The sequence below is a fragment of the Nyctereutes procyonoides genome, unplaced genomic scaffold (assembly GCF_905146905.1).
Source record: "Nyctereutes procyonoides isolate TBG_1078 unplaced genomic scaffold, NYPRO_anot_genome, whole genome shotgun sequence".
Lineage (NCBI taxonomy): Eukaryota > Metazoa > Chordata > Mammalia > Carnivora > Canidae > Nyctereutes > Nyctereutes procyonoides.
The window spans coordinates 30131974-30144197 of record NW_026575047.1 but is presented as its reverse complement, the minus strand read 5'-3'; the positions used below and the strand labels follow the sequence as shown (position 1 = coordinate 30144197).

Genomic DNA, 12224 nt, shown 5'->3' with positions numbered 1-12224 from the left:
GAGCATGGTCAGAGATGTGGTGGTAGGAATTGTAGTGACCCAAAAGCCACATGGACCCCTCCTGAGGCACCTACTGTGGTCCCAGCTTGCTGCATGGACAGATTCATCACCCAGGGAGTTGGCTTGCAAAGTGTGCATCCCAGGAGTGCTCTGTGGCTCCCCAGGCCTGCAGGATGCAAGTGAACAAGATGGTCAGGTTGGGGGAGCTGGTGTCCTGAAGAGCAAGAGGCAGAGGCAGAGGGCTGAGGGCCTCTTTGGAAGAAAATGGGTCAGTGTGTGGAACTCGGTGCATTCCAGAAATGGTGACCTCAAAACCTCACTGGACGTGACCCTGGCAGACACCCTGCCTATGTGACATTCCAGGTTCTCTTGAGGGACTGGGAAGCCACTGCTCTGGACCAGGCAGTGACTAGTGGGGGCCTGAAGGTGAGCTGACTGGTGGGGAGTAGCAGACTGGAGGCAGCAGTGGTTTCCTCGGGCTGCAGGGATCAGGAGGTCTGGTGACTCAGGTCCCTTTGAGGGAGAGTTGGCACCTGCTCCTGGTTTTAAAAGCTGTATTGAGGCATAATGTACTTACTACCATTAAACTGTGCACTTCAAAGTTCACAGTGGTAGATTTCACATTATGTATTTTACCACAATGAAACAATTTTTTTAAAAGAGCAACACGAGGGATCCTCTGGGTGATGAGTAGCTTCGCATTGTGACCCTCCACATGTGGTGAGGCACTCATTGCTCACACTGATCACACAAGTGTGTGATCTGGAGCATGTGAGTGCAGCGGGCAGGTTGTGTCTGTGTCTGTCCTGGCCATGCTGCTGTCCTGCGGTTCTGTGTGATGATACTGTCGAGGGAGGCAGGGTGAGGGGTACACAGATCCCTCTGTACTATTTCTTATGCTCACACGTGAGTCACAATTATGTCAAAATTAAAAGTTTGATTAACAAAAACATTTTTTTTTCCAGTGCTTAGACTTCTATTTAAGATTCTGTCTCCCCTGGGTCAAATGTCCAACCTACATGCATCTTCTGGATCACACTCCCGGTGGGGTGGGCTGTCTTCTGGTGGCTGAGCAGGGCACAGAGGAGGGGTCTGGCATCCTGCCCTCTGAGAAGGGACCTTCGTGAGGTTTGTGGCAGTGGCAGTGGCTGGGAAAGAGCTGTCATGCCCTGCATGGGGGAGCATGTGAAGTTGCATCCCACAGGACAGAGGGCCTGTCCTGTGGGGAGCAGCCCTGAGGCCCGGCTCCCTAGAAGACAGCTTTCTCTTGGGATGGGGGAGGTCATGGTGGAACACCTGCTTCATGTTGGCTGTATGCCCCTTACCTGGAACTGTGTGTGCTCAGCCTGTTCCTCCACAAGGAGCTGGGCCCCTAGCCCCTCAGAGAGAGGATCCCCTGAGAGGGTCCTGTGGGATCACAGGCATGAAGCCGGTACACAGTGAATGGGGAACAGGAGTGGGACAGGGGCCTGGGCATGGGCTTCCGGGGCAGCCTAGTCGTCCTCGTCCTTGGCACCATGATTAAGGATGCGGGTGAACTCCATGTAGTTAAAGTTGCCTTTCTTATCAGTGGGTGCCTCTCGGTACTCTCGTCCATTTCCTCATCTGTGAAGTGGTCACCCATGGTGGTGAGCAGCTCCCGAAGGTGGTCCTCATGGATAAAACCTGAGGCCTCCTCATCAAAGCAGGCAAAGGCATTTTGGATCACATCTTCAGGGTCTGTGCCATTCAGCTTCTCCCCAAACATGGTGAGAAACATGGTGAAGTTGATGGGCCCTGGGGCCTCACTCATCATGCCCTCGAGGTACTCATTGATGGGGTTCTTTCCCAGTGAGGCCAACATGTCATGCAAGTCCTCCTTGTCAGTGAAGCCATCTCAGTTCTGGTCAATCATGTTGAAGGCTTCCTTAAACTCCTGGATCTGGGACTGGTCAAACATCACGAAGACATTGGAAAGTGGCCCGCTATGGCCGCTTCTTGGTGGTTTTGGCCTTGGCCTGCTTACTGGACATCTTGGCTTTAGGTGGGTGGGGCTTCCCTGGTGCAGAGAAGGCGTTTGCTTGCTGTGTGGAGCTGGTGTGGGGCCATGGCCCGTCGGGTCCCGGCTCCAGACTCAACGAAAACATTTAAACAGAGCATGGTCAGGGATGTGGTGGCAGGGTACATTTATTGAGGTACAACTGACATATAATAAACTGCACGTGTTTAAAGTGGGCACTTTGATAAGTTCTGACATCGGCAGATACTGTGAAACAGGCACCCAGTCAAGACAGTGAGCCACACATTTCCTGGGCGCCTCTGTGGTCCCATTCTATCCCTCCCTGGCTCTCCCCTGCCCCCATCCCCAGGCAGATTCTGGTCTGAGATCAGTTTAAATTTTCTATTAAAAAAATGAAGGAATTGGGATACCTGGGTGGCTCAGCGGTTGAGTGTCTGCCTTTGGCTCAGGTCGTGATCCTGGGATCGAGTCCCGCATTGAGCTCCTTGCAGGAAGCCTGCTTCTCCCTCTGCCTAAGTCTCCGCCTCTCTCTCTCTCTCTGTCTCTCATGAATAAATAAATAAAAATCTTAAAAATAAATAAATAACAAAAGGAAGGAAGTATGAGCAAGGACCCCTAGTCCTGCCCTGGGGAAGGCCACATGTCCAGACTTGGGGAGACTCACCAAGTACAATAAAAGGAGCTTCTAGGAAGTCCTGTCACAGCAAGACGATGCTTTAGGAGGGTGCTGTGTGCCAAGTCCTGTGTTGAGTCCTGGCCTCCAGCATGGCTATATTTGCAGATGAGGCCATTAGGAGGAAACTAAGGTTACATGAGATCATGAGGGTGGAGTCCTATTGCCATAGGACTAATATCTGTAGAAGAAGACCTGTCAGGAGGTCCCATCCTCTCTCTCTGCCACATGCAGTGCAGCGAGAAGTGGCTAGTGCAGCCAGGAAGCAAGTCTCGCCAGGAACCCACCACGCTGGCACCTTGGCCTTGGGCTTTTAGCTCCAGACCCAGGGGCGATAAGTGCCTGCTGTCCACGGTCTGTGGCATACTGGTGTGGCAGCCCAAGCAGACCAAAGACAGGGTAGTGTGGACATGACAGCTGTGGGGTGGTTTCACTCCCACTGTGAAGGGATGCAAGTTCCTTTTGGGGTGATAGTCCAAGTCCTGGACTTGGAAGGGATTGGTTTGCAAACTGTCCACCATCCATGGAGGTGAGGAGAGGCAGAAGACTGAGGTGACTACCCCTCTCCTCTGGTTGGCAGGAAGCAGGTTTAATAAGCTGACTTGTCTCAGGGCCACAAGATAAGGAGATCTGTGTGCCCACTGCCAAATCTTAAAGTTCCTAGAGAGGCTGTAGTGGACTTATCACTGTGCCATCCAGACGGGCTCAGCACATCACTTTGTCTAGAGGCTGTGACCTTGAGGCCACCTCTGAGTGGGGAAGGCAAGCAGAGCGCTTGTTCCTCAGACCCAGGATAGTGTGAGGAGCTCGGAGTTCCTGACTCCAGCTCCTAGGTCAGCCGGAGGTCACGTCTTCATGTCCTCTCAATTTCCTCCAATAGTTGGGTTTCCTGAGTCCCCTGCCCTGGGACAGCGGGGCCTCTGTCTCTGTGTGGTGCCCGCCTCTCAGCAGATTGCCCTTGGCTCCTTTTTGTGGTGGTACAAGGGCAGGACAGAGGACAGGGGTTCAAGAGAGTGGCCAGCCCCAGCCTAGAAGTCATAGGGAATATTGGCTATATTCTCTTGGTCTCAGCAAGTTACAGGCCAGCCCAGATCTGAGAGGACCAGAGGACTCCAGCTCCAGATGGGAGGAGAGGCATGACGCACAGAGTGGGGGATGCCTCAGGTGCGTTATTGTGGGGAATCTTCCTCCCAACCCCATGCCCTGGACCTCACTCCCCCCTGTGCACTAGATCTCCCCTACCCACTATGCACTGGGTCCCCCTTTCCTTCTTTACACTGGATCTCCCCTCCCCCTGTAGAGTGGGCCACCCCGCCCCTGTACAGTGGACCTCCCCTCCCCCGTGCACTGGCTCTCCCCACCCCCCTGTATACTGGATTTCCCCCTGCCCCCATGCTTTGGACCTCACCCCCTTTGCCTATTCAGTGTTGTTCCCTGTCTCCTGTACTGGTCTCTCCATCTTCTAGATTGTTCTCCTGGAGGTAAAACCTGCTGTGAACTCCCCAGGTCACCAGCCCTCTTACCCTGAAGTCCTGCCCACTCTCCCCCTCACAGGAGTCCTGAAGGTGCTGCCCCTGTGCCCTCTGTGGTTTGCCTCACACCACTCCTTCTCCCGCCTGCTTCCTCAACAGCCCATCAAGACTACACTGTTGGCCACATTCTCTCTTTGACTACCTCCTTCCCTGGGGGGGTACACCACCTTCTAATTTCTGTCCTGTCTCACTGGGGCTCCTTCCCTGGCTCCCTTCCCATCCTCCTTGTAGGGGTGCATCACTCCTGTCTTCCCGGTTCCCCAGCCCTGCGTGCCCTGACCTCTGCCCAGGTGCTAGACTCCTGACAGGCTGCTCGCTCAGCACCTCTTCTTACCACCTAGGAGTGAGGCTGCTTCCTCACCTCCTGCCCATCACATGCGTGCTCAGGCTATACCTGGAAATCAGCCCAGTTCTCCTGGTTTCAGACAGTCTGTCCCTGCCATCAGCAAATCCTATAGTATGTCCTTCAGCATGTTCCCGGAGCACACCCATGTTCATGGCAGCATTTTTCCCCCTTGCCCAAGGAGGGAGCAGACCACTGTTGACCTGCAGACAACAGAGAAATGCAATGTGTCCCATCCAGACACTGGAGTATTATTCAGCCTGAAACAGAAAGACATCCTGCCACCTGCCACTACATGGTGAGGCCTGAGGATGAAATGAGCCAGCTCTGTGAAATGAGCCAGCCCCTGAAGGACAGATCCTGTGTGACATCACATGTATGAGGGACTTAGAGCAGCCAAAATCACAGAGACAGATGGGGGTATCAGGGCTGGGAGGGGCGGGAACCAACAGTTATTACTGAATGAGAACATTTTTGGTTGTCACAACTTGGTGGAAGTGAGGGGGTGGTGTTCTTCTGGCATCTAGTGGGAAGTGGCCAGGGATGTTGTCACTAGCCTATGGTGCAACAGGGCAGTCCCTATAACGGGATTATGGCCCCAAATGTCAACACTGCCAGGGTAGAGAAACCCACTCTAATGCCTGCCCCCTGCTTCACGTGTCTTTCTGCATATCCTGCTGTTCTCTGGTCACTGGACAGTATCTGAGGGATGTGCTCATTCTCTGAGGCAGCTGTGTGGTCAGGGGCCCTCTCCTCTGGTCTGGCATCCTTGGTGACCTTGGGTGCAGACAAGCTGGAGTGGGAATGAATTTCAGGAAATCCTGATTCCTGCACCCCGAGTGACAAGGAGGCATTCTCAAGTCCAGCGCAACGAGTCAGCAAGCATCCGCATGTGGTGTGAATGCCCTGTGGAGCAGCTGGACGCAGTGTGAATGCTCTGCAGAGCATAGGTCCAAGCCATGTACCCTCACTCTCCCTCCCCTGGCTGAGGGGCTAGCCCATGGAGGAAGCTATTTGGAGCCTCCAGGAGGCCTATGGGGGTGGCTTGCCCAGATCCAGTGGTTCTGGAGTGTGCTAACCCCAGATGGAGGTGATGGAGGATGGGAGCAGGGGATCAAGCCGTTAAAAAAAGGCCTCCCTGTGCATTTTTTGCATTGTCACCTGCCCCTGGAAAGGAAGCAATATGATTAAGTAGTTTTATGAAATGTCAATTCATATTATGTTTGAATTCCTCTCTTACTAGTCTTTTAAATCTGGTCCAAAGAAAACACTGAATTTGGTGGTTCTCTCCTCCCTGGGGAGTGCACCCGTAGTGCACTTGGGCGATAGAGTGGCGGGCAGCCACAGGTGGGTACCATTGCCAGGACCAGGTACCACAAAGTCAGAGATCTGAGGCTGGTTAGGGAATGCCTAATCAGGCATGTGCCTCTCCGTCCTGAAACAGGGCTTCACACCAGAATCCGCCGCAGCCCATGTCTTTTGCTCCATTCTCAGAAAGGTGTAGAAGCTTCTCCAGCTCAGTGAGGTTGGATTTATGTTGGGAAGGTCAGAGAGGTCACAAAGGTTGGCCTTGCCTGGGCTGGTTATCTGCAGGGCATCCTCTCTGTGCCACTTCCTTGCTCTGGGTGCTAGGTCTGCTGGAGGACAACGCTGCCTACTAGCACCACATTGATGGCAGAACCTCTGACCTGAAACAGTGCAGGTATACCACATCTGTGGCCCTGTGTACCCCGCATGTGACTGTCCCAGCACTGCAGACCCTCCAGACCCTACTACCAGACACCCTGGCCTCTCTTTCCTGAGACCATGAACCAGAAAAACTCCCTTTGTTAGAATGACACTATTGATGTGTTGAGGACCTCCATGCACGGAGCTGGAGCCAATATAACCCGTGCACAGTCATGACCTTCTCATGTGCTCAGCCACCTTGGGAAGAGAAGCAGTAGGCCACCACCTTCTCCCACTGAGTTTGTAACAGGAAGATGTCCTCTGTGGGTCTGGGATCTGAGACATGGCTGCTGGGGTGAGAAGTGGCATGACCCAGAAATGCCACCTGCAGACCACCAAGTAACAGCCCCTGAAGATGTGCATGTCCTGATCCCTGGAGGTAGTGAGCATCTTAGGTTATGTGGCAAAGGGGAATATAAGTTGCAAATGGTGCTGAGGTTGGTAACAAGCTTTTTTTTTTTTTAAATTATTTATTTGAGAGAGAGTGTGCACATGTGCACAAGCTGAGGGGAGGAAGAAGGGAGAGTTAGAAGCAGGCTCTCCACTGAGCAGGTGTGGGGCTTTATCCTAGGACCCCAGGATCATGACCTGAGCTGAACACAGACACTTAATCAACTGATGCCTGCAAAATGGTTCTGGATTATCCAGTGAGCCCAGTGTACCTACAGGGTCCTTAGTGGTAGAAAAGGGGGCCAGAGAGGGTCAGAGGCAGCTATGACTATGGAAGGTCTGAGAGACGCATCATTGCTGGCGTCAGAAGGGGAGACATCTGGCAGCTGGGAAAGGCGGGGAAACAGTCTCCCCTGGACCATCCTGACGGAACAGCCCTGCCGACTGTTAACCCTTGATGTTAACCCAGCAAGACCTGTGCTGGAATTCTGTCTTCTGGAACTACAGAGTCATACATGTTGTTGTTTTAAGTCTCTGAGTTTGTGGTGATTTGCTACACCTCCTCTTAGGGATGGGCACACATGGCCAGAGGATGTGTGAGAGCGTTCCTGGAAGGTCACGCACACAGCCAGACCCTCATGGGGCGTGGCTGAGTGCACCATGGGGCTTCACACAAGGGGCAGTGCAGAGTATCAACTTGGAGACTGGCAGCGCACACAGGATGTGACAAATCAAAAGCCCATCTCAAAATATCACATATGCATGATGTCTTTTTATAGAGTTAAAAGCAACCAAAAATACATTTAGGACCACATATGGCAACCAAGCTGCATTAAAGGGGCCGTATGAGTCAGGATCCAGGGTGCAGGAAGCTTTGTGGGGAGGTGTGGAGTGGATAGTGGCCGTGGGGAGTGGATGTGGGCTATGGCAGGTTCTACCTTCACGTCGGGTGGCGGGCTTGTGGGTGCTCATCACATGATTTAAACAACTGCTGAGCCATAGCCGAGAGATGGCCGTCTCCTGGGCCTGTGTGGCTTGTGGCCTGCCTCCTTCCAGAGAATTCCCAGCCCAGGAGTTTTATTTCTATTTATTTGTTTTTTAAATTTTTATTTATTTATTTAAGGGAGGGAGGGGGATGGAGAGAATCTCCAGCAGATTCTCCCTGACTCCTGATCCTGAGCATGAAGCCTGATGTGGGGCTCCATTCCCCGAACCGGAGATCGAGACCTGAACTGAAATGAAGAGCTGGAAGCTTAGCCCACTGAGCCCCAGGCGGCCCAGGAGTTTTAAATTAGTGTTGCCAGTAGCATTGTGTGTGAGACAGGCAAGGTTTGCACATAGTCTGATTGTTCTGTAATTAGCAAGGGGAAGGTGGTTGCTGTGTGCAGACGGAAGGGGGAGCAGCAGGGCTGCAACGTTTGGGGTGCCTTCTGACAGCTTGCATTCAAGAGAACTGATCAACTTGTGTGGTTAATAAAATGTCTTTGGGGGTGAGAAGGATACAGCCTCTGGTCTTTTAGGAGGAGCTTTGCAAATTTGCTTTCTTCCAGGATAGGAGCAAAAGATCTCATTTGTCTTGCCTGGATCTGGAAAGGGATAAAAGTCTCTATTCTTGGAACTCCAGGGCTGATCCAACACACACACACACATTTATCTGCATTTCTGCAAATTCCTTGTAGCCAGGATGTGTGGTGCCCGATTGCCATTGAGCTTACACAGCCAGCCCTGAGCTTCTGGACACAGTGTCCGTTCAGACATGGCGTCTGGGTGGAGGACGGCTGGGGGTTGACAAGGAATTCAGAGAACACAATGCTTCCCTTGAATTGCACAAAGAATTACAGGAAGAGAAGAAGGGATGTGAGGATGTATTATGAGGCGTGAAATTTAGTTGTACTTAGATAATCTTGTAAGGGGTGAGGGTCAGCAAGATAAGTGAGGTGACTTGTTGAGGATAAATCTTGTAGAGGATAAATCTGCTGATTTGCTGAGAGATACTGGCTTCATCCTTCTTCCCAAACTGGCACACAGTGAGCCTGATGAAAGGAACGTGACATTGATACACTTTTCTTGAGAGTCCCGACTATTTTAGATTTTTTGGTTCCATTTTTCGTGGTCATTTGGTCTCTAGTATGGAATTTACTCTGGTGTTAGACTCTTGATCTGGCCAGAGAGTGATTACTCAGCATTGCTTCTTTAAGGGAGAAGGTCAGGCTTCCCAGAATGTGAGAGAAGAGGTGCTTGCGTGTGGGGCCATACTGGCTGCTTGGGGCTTCTCCTTGGGATGTGTGACCCCTGGGCAACTCACACCCAGGGGATTGGGTTTTTTTTTTTTTAAAGGTTTTATTTATTTATTTATGAGAGACATAGGAAGAGAGGTAGAGACACAGGCAGAGGAGAAGCAGGCTCCATGCAAGGAGCCCAATGGGGGACTCGATTCCAGGAATCCAGGATCAGGCCCTGAGCCAAAGGCAGATGCTCAGCTGCTGAGCCACCCAGGTGTCCCACCCAGGGGATTGTTATTAGTTTTAAATGAAGGTGAAATTCAGGTAACATAAAGTTAACCATTTGGAAGCAAACCACTCAGTGGCATTTAGTGCATTCTCAGCATTGTGCAACCATCACCTCTCTCTAGTTCTGGAAAACATTTTTATCCTCCAAAAAGGAGACCCTGTGTCATGAAGCAGCCCAGCCTCTGGCAACCACCCATCTGCTGAGGGTGCTTTTCAAGTGCAGAAGGAACAGCTTAAATGATTAAATTTAGTTTTATGATGACTCATCACTACCAGCATATTTAAGAAGGATGAAGGTGAGTGGCTGGGTGGGGGCTGCTGGCTGGGGCGTGCACCTGACCCAGCAGTGTCACACTCTAGCTATATGACCTTGACCAGGGGCCTGGCCTCTCTGTGCTTTGATTTTCTGCCTGCTAGACGAGGCTGGTGATAGCACCACGCACAGGGCTGTAGGGGGAGATGACAGGGTGCTTAGGGAGTGGGACAGAGCCTGGCCCTCTAAAGATGCCCAGGGAATTCAGCAGGGAGGGGGGACATGGCTTCCGTAAAACAGAGATGAACCGTGGAAAACGTCATGCCCACTTTCCAACGTGCTAATCAGAGAGCTGAGGTCATGGTGGTGGCAGCCTGGTTCTGAACACAGCCCCTCTGGGGCCACGTTCCTGTCCTGCAGCTCCGTGAAGAGGGTGTTTCTCTCCCTCAATGTGTATGTGGCACACTGTCCTCAAGCCAGGAGGGTGTCGCATGTCATGGGTCACGGCACAGAGAATTCATATATAGGGCAGCAGGTGAACCAAATTCCTGACACCAGCTCCCTAGGGAGAGGTGGGAGGCAGGCGGAGGTGCCAGCATAAGTTGGGTAAAAAGGAAGCAACAGGAACCTGGATTCTTCCAGGCCAGGTATTGGCTGCAATGATGATCTGCCAGGGGCCCCAGGTAGATGCCCCAGCCCTCGCTCTGGGGCTCTGTTCTCTGGCCGCGGATGCGTCCTAGGCAGATGGGCTGAACAGATGAGAGGTTTTGTAGAAGAGAACTGACTTATGTGAGTTCCCTCGAGTAGATGAATTCAGAGCCAGAAAGAATGGGGGGCGGTGAGGGGGAGTGGGTGTTTAATGGGCAGATTGGGAGGATAAGATCTGGAAATGGAGGGTGGGGCTGCTCACAGTGCTGTGAGTGCCTGATGCCACTGAGCCGTACACTTAGGAATGGTTGACATAGTAAACTTTACATAATACATATTTTACCACCATAAAAATGATAGTTGAGCTCTTAAGATACACTTGATCTAAGACAGCAGCATGTGTTTTGGGGTCAGGAACATACACAGAAGCAAACGGTTGATAACGCAGATCCGCATCTGTGCTGTGAGAGTCTCATACCACATGTGGATGCATCAGACACGTGTGGACGTGGGCTTCAAAGCCCAGGCGCGTTACAAACCCCAGAGCAGCCACTCAGACGTGGAAATAGCTGGTAAGAAGGGCAGAGCTAGAAGCCTTCATGGCGGCTGGAGTGGGGTGGCAGAGGTCTACTTGATGCAGGGTGGGGCAGGGAGGGAGGAGGGGGCTGAGGCTCTGGGACCAGTAGGGAACTGAGTGCCACCTGGGGGAGGTCAGCACTTGCCTGCTGCTTAGGAAGCTTCTCTGTTCAGCAGGAGGAGTGGCCCTGGCAGTCACGGCACATCCCAGAGTGCCCACTGATGGCCCTGGTGTCTGCTCCCCTTCCTCCCGCCCCCTGCAGGGGCAAGGAAGACCCATCTTGGGTGGCTTCTAGTGGGAGTGATCATGGGGTGGTCACTTCATCAGCATGGGGATGCTGGGATACACTGTCCACTACAGGCACCATGGAAACCCCACAGCAGTTACCTGCCATCCACTTTGCCAGGCTCCAGGAAGTCAGAGCACCCCTAACAGTCTCCACAGAGCCTGTCCTCACGGGCAGTACCCTGTGCTGGGCAGCCTTCCTCTGGGCACCAATTGGTTCACAGGCAGGAGCATTTAGGTCTAGAGGGAGGAGAGGGGGTAGCAGATGGCATTTACTCCATGGGGCCCTCCCCTGGGCCAGGGCAGGTCTGAGAACAGCCACGCCCTGGGTGGAGGGTCCCCGCTGGCTGAGTTGGTCTGGGCTGAGGCTGTTCATGGCCCTGGAGCCTCCCCGTCTGACTAGCCTCAGGGCCACAGGTGCCCTTCCTTGAGCTCCATGTCTCTATCCTCAGGAACCCAGGACACTGCTGAATGGCCAGGCCCTGCGGCTTCAGCTCTGTGCATGGGGTTGTCTAGGCTCTGTCTGGACTTCTGGAAGTTTCTCTGTGAACGAGCTGGCTAGGCCACCGTGCCCTCTCAGGGGCCCCCCAGCCTTTGCTGCCCCTAGTAGAGAAGCCTCTGCCTTGGCACTGCTCTTCACTATGAAGTATAGCTGCTGGAGATCATGTTTATTCACCTCCATCCCAGACTTGGGCTACTCGGGGCGGGGCAGGGGGGGTGCCTGCTCCAAACTGCCCAGCCCATGACAGGCCTTGTTTTCTTACAAAGGGTAAGTAAGTAAGTAAATAAATAAATAAAAGTTTTTTTCTGATTGTGGTAGAAATTTCTAGAAACTAGAACACACTCCTTGTACAATACATACACTCGTTAAAAAAAAAAAAAGGACCATGTTGATTTTGGTGTGTCTCCTCCAGCTCTCTCTCTTTATTTACCCATGCTCATGTGTGTTCTCTAAAAGTGGAGTCTTCTGAGACTATTTCTGCTCACCTCCCTGCTCACCTTCTTGGCTTTGCCAGCCTGCTCCCTTGGCCCCCGGCTGGCTGAGGTGCGGCCCAGCCTCTGCGTGTGTGCTGGGCTGTTGTGGACACAGCACCATGTCCCGGGGCCTTCAGGCAACAGGAATTTATAGTCTTCTGGAAGCCAGACGTCTGGGATCAAGGTGTCCGCAGAGCTGGCTGCTCCTGGAGCCTCAGAGGAACAGTGTGTGCCAAGGCTCGTGGTGCTCCTGGACTCATGGTACTCCTGGGCTTGTGGTGCTCCTAGGCTCATGGCCACATGGCCTCCAG

At 52.7% G+C, this 12224-nt stretch overlaps 1 protein-coding gene and 1 pseudogene across 3 annotated transcripts in view; one reads left to right on the top strand and one right to left on the bottom strand.

Moving 5' to 3' along the window:
* The window catches only part of ZFYVE28 (zinc finger FYVE-type containing 28), a 114395-nt gene that overhangs the window by 17325 nt on the left and 84846 nt on the right, over positions 1-12224 (top strand). The window lies entirely within an intron of this gene.
* On the bottom strand, positions 1494-2012 carry LOC129510641 (myosin regulatory light polypeptide 9-like; annotated as a pseudogene).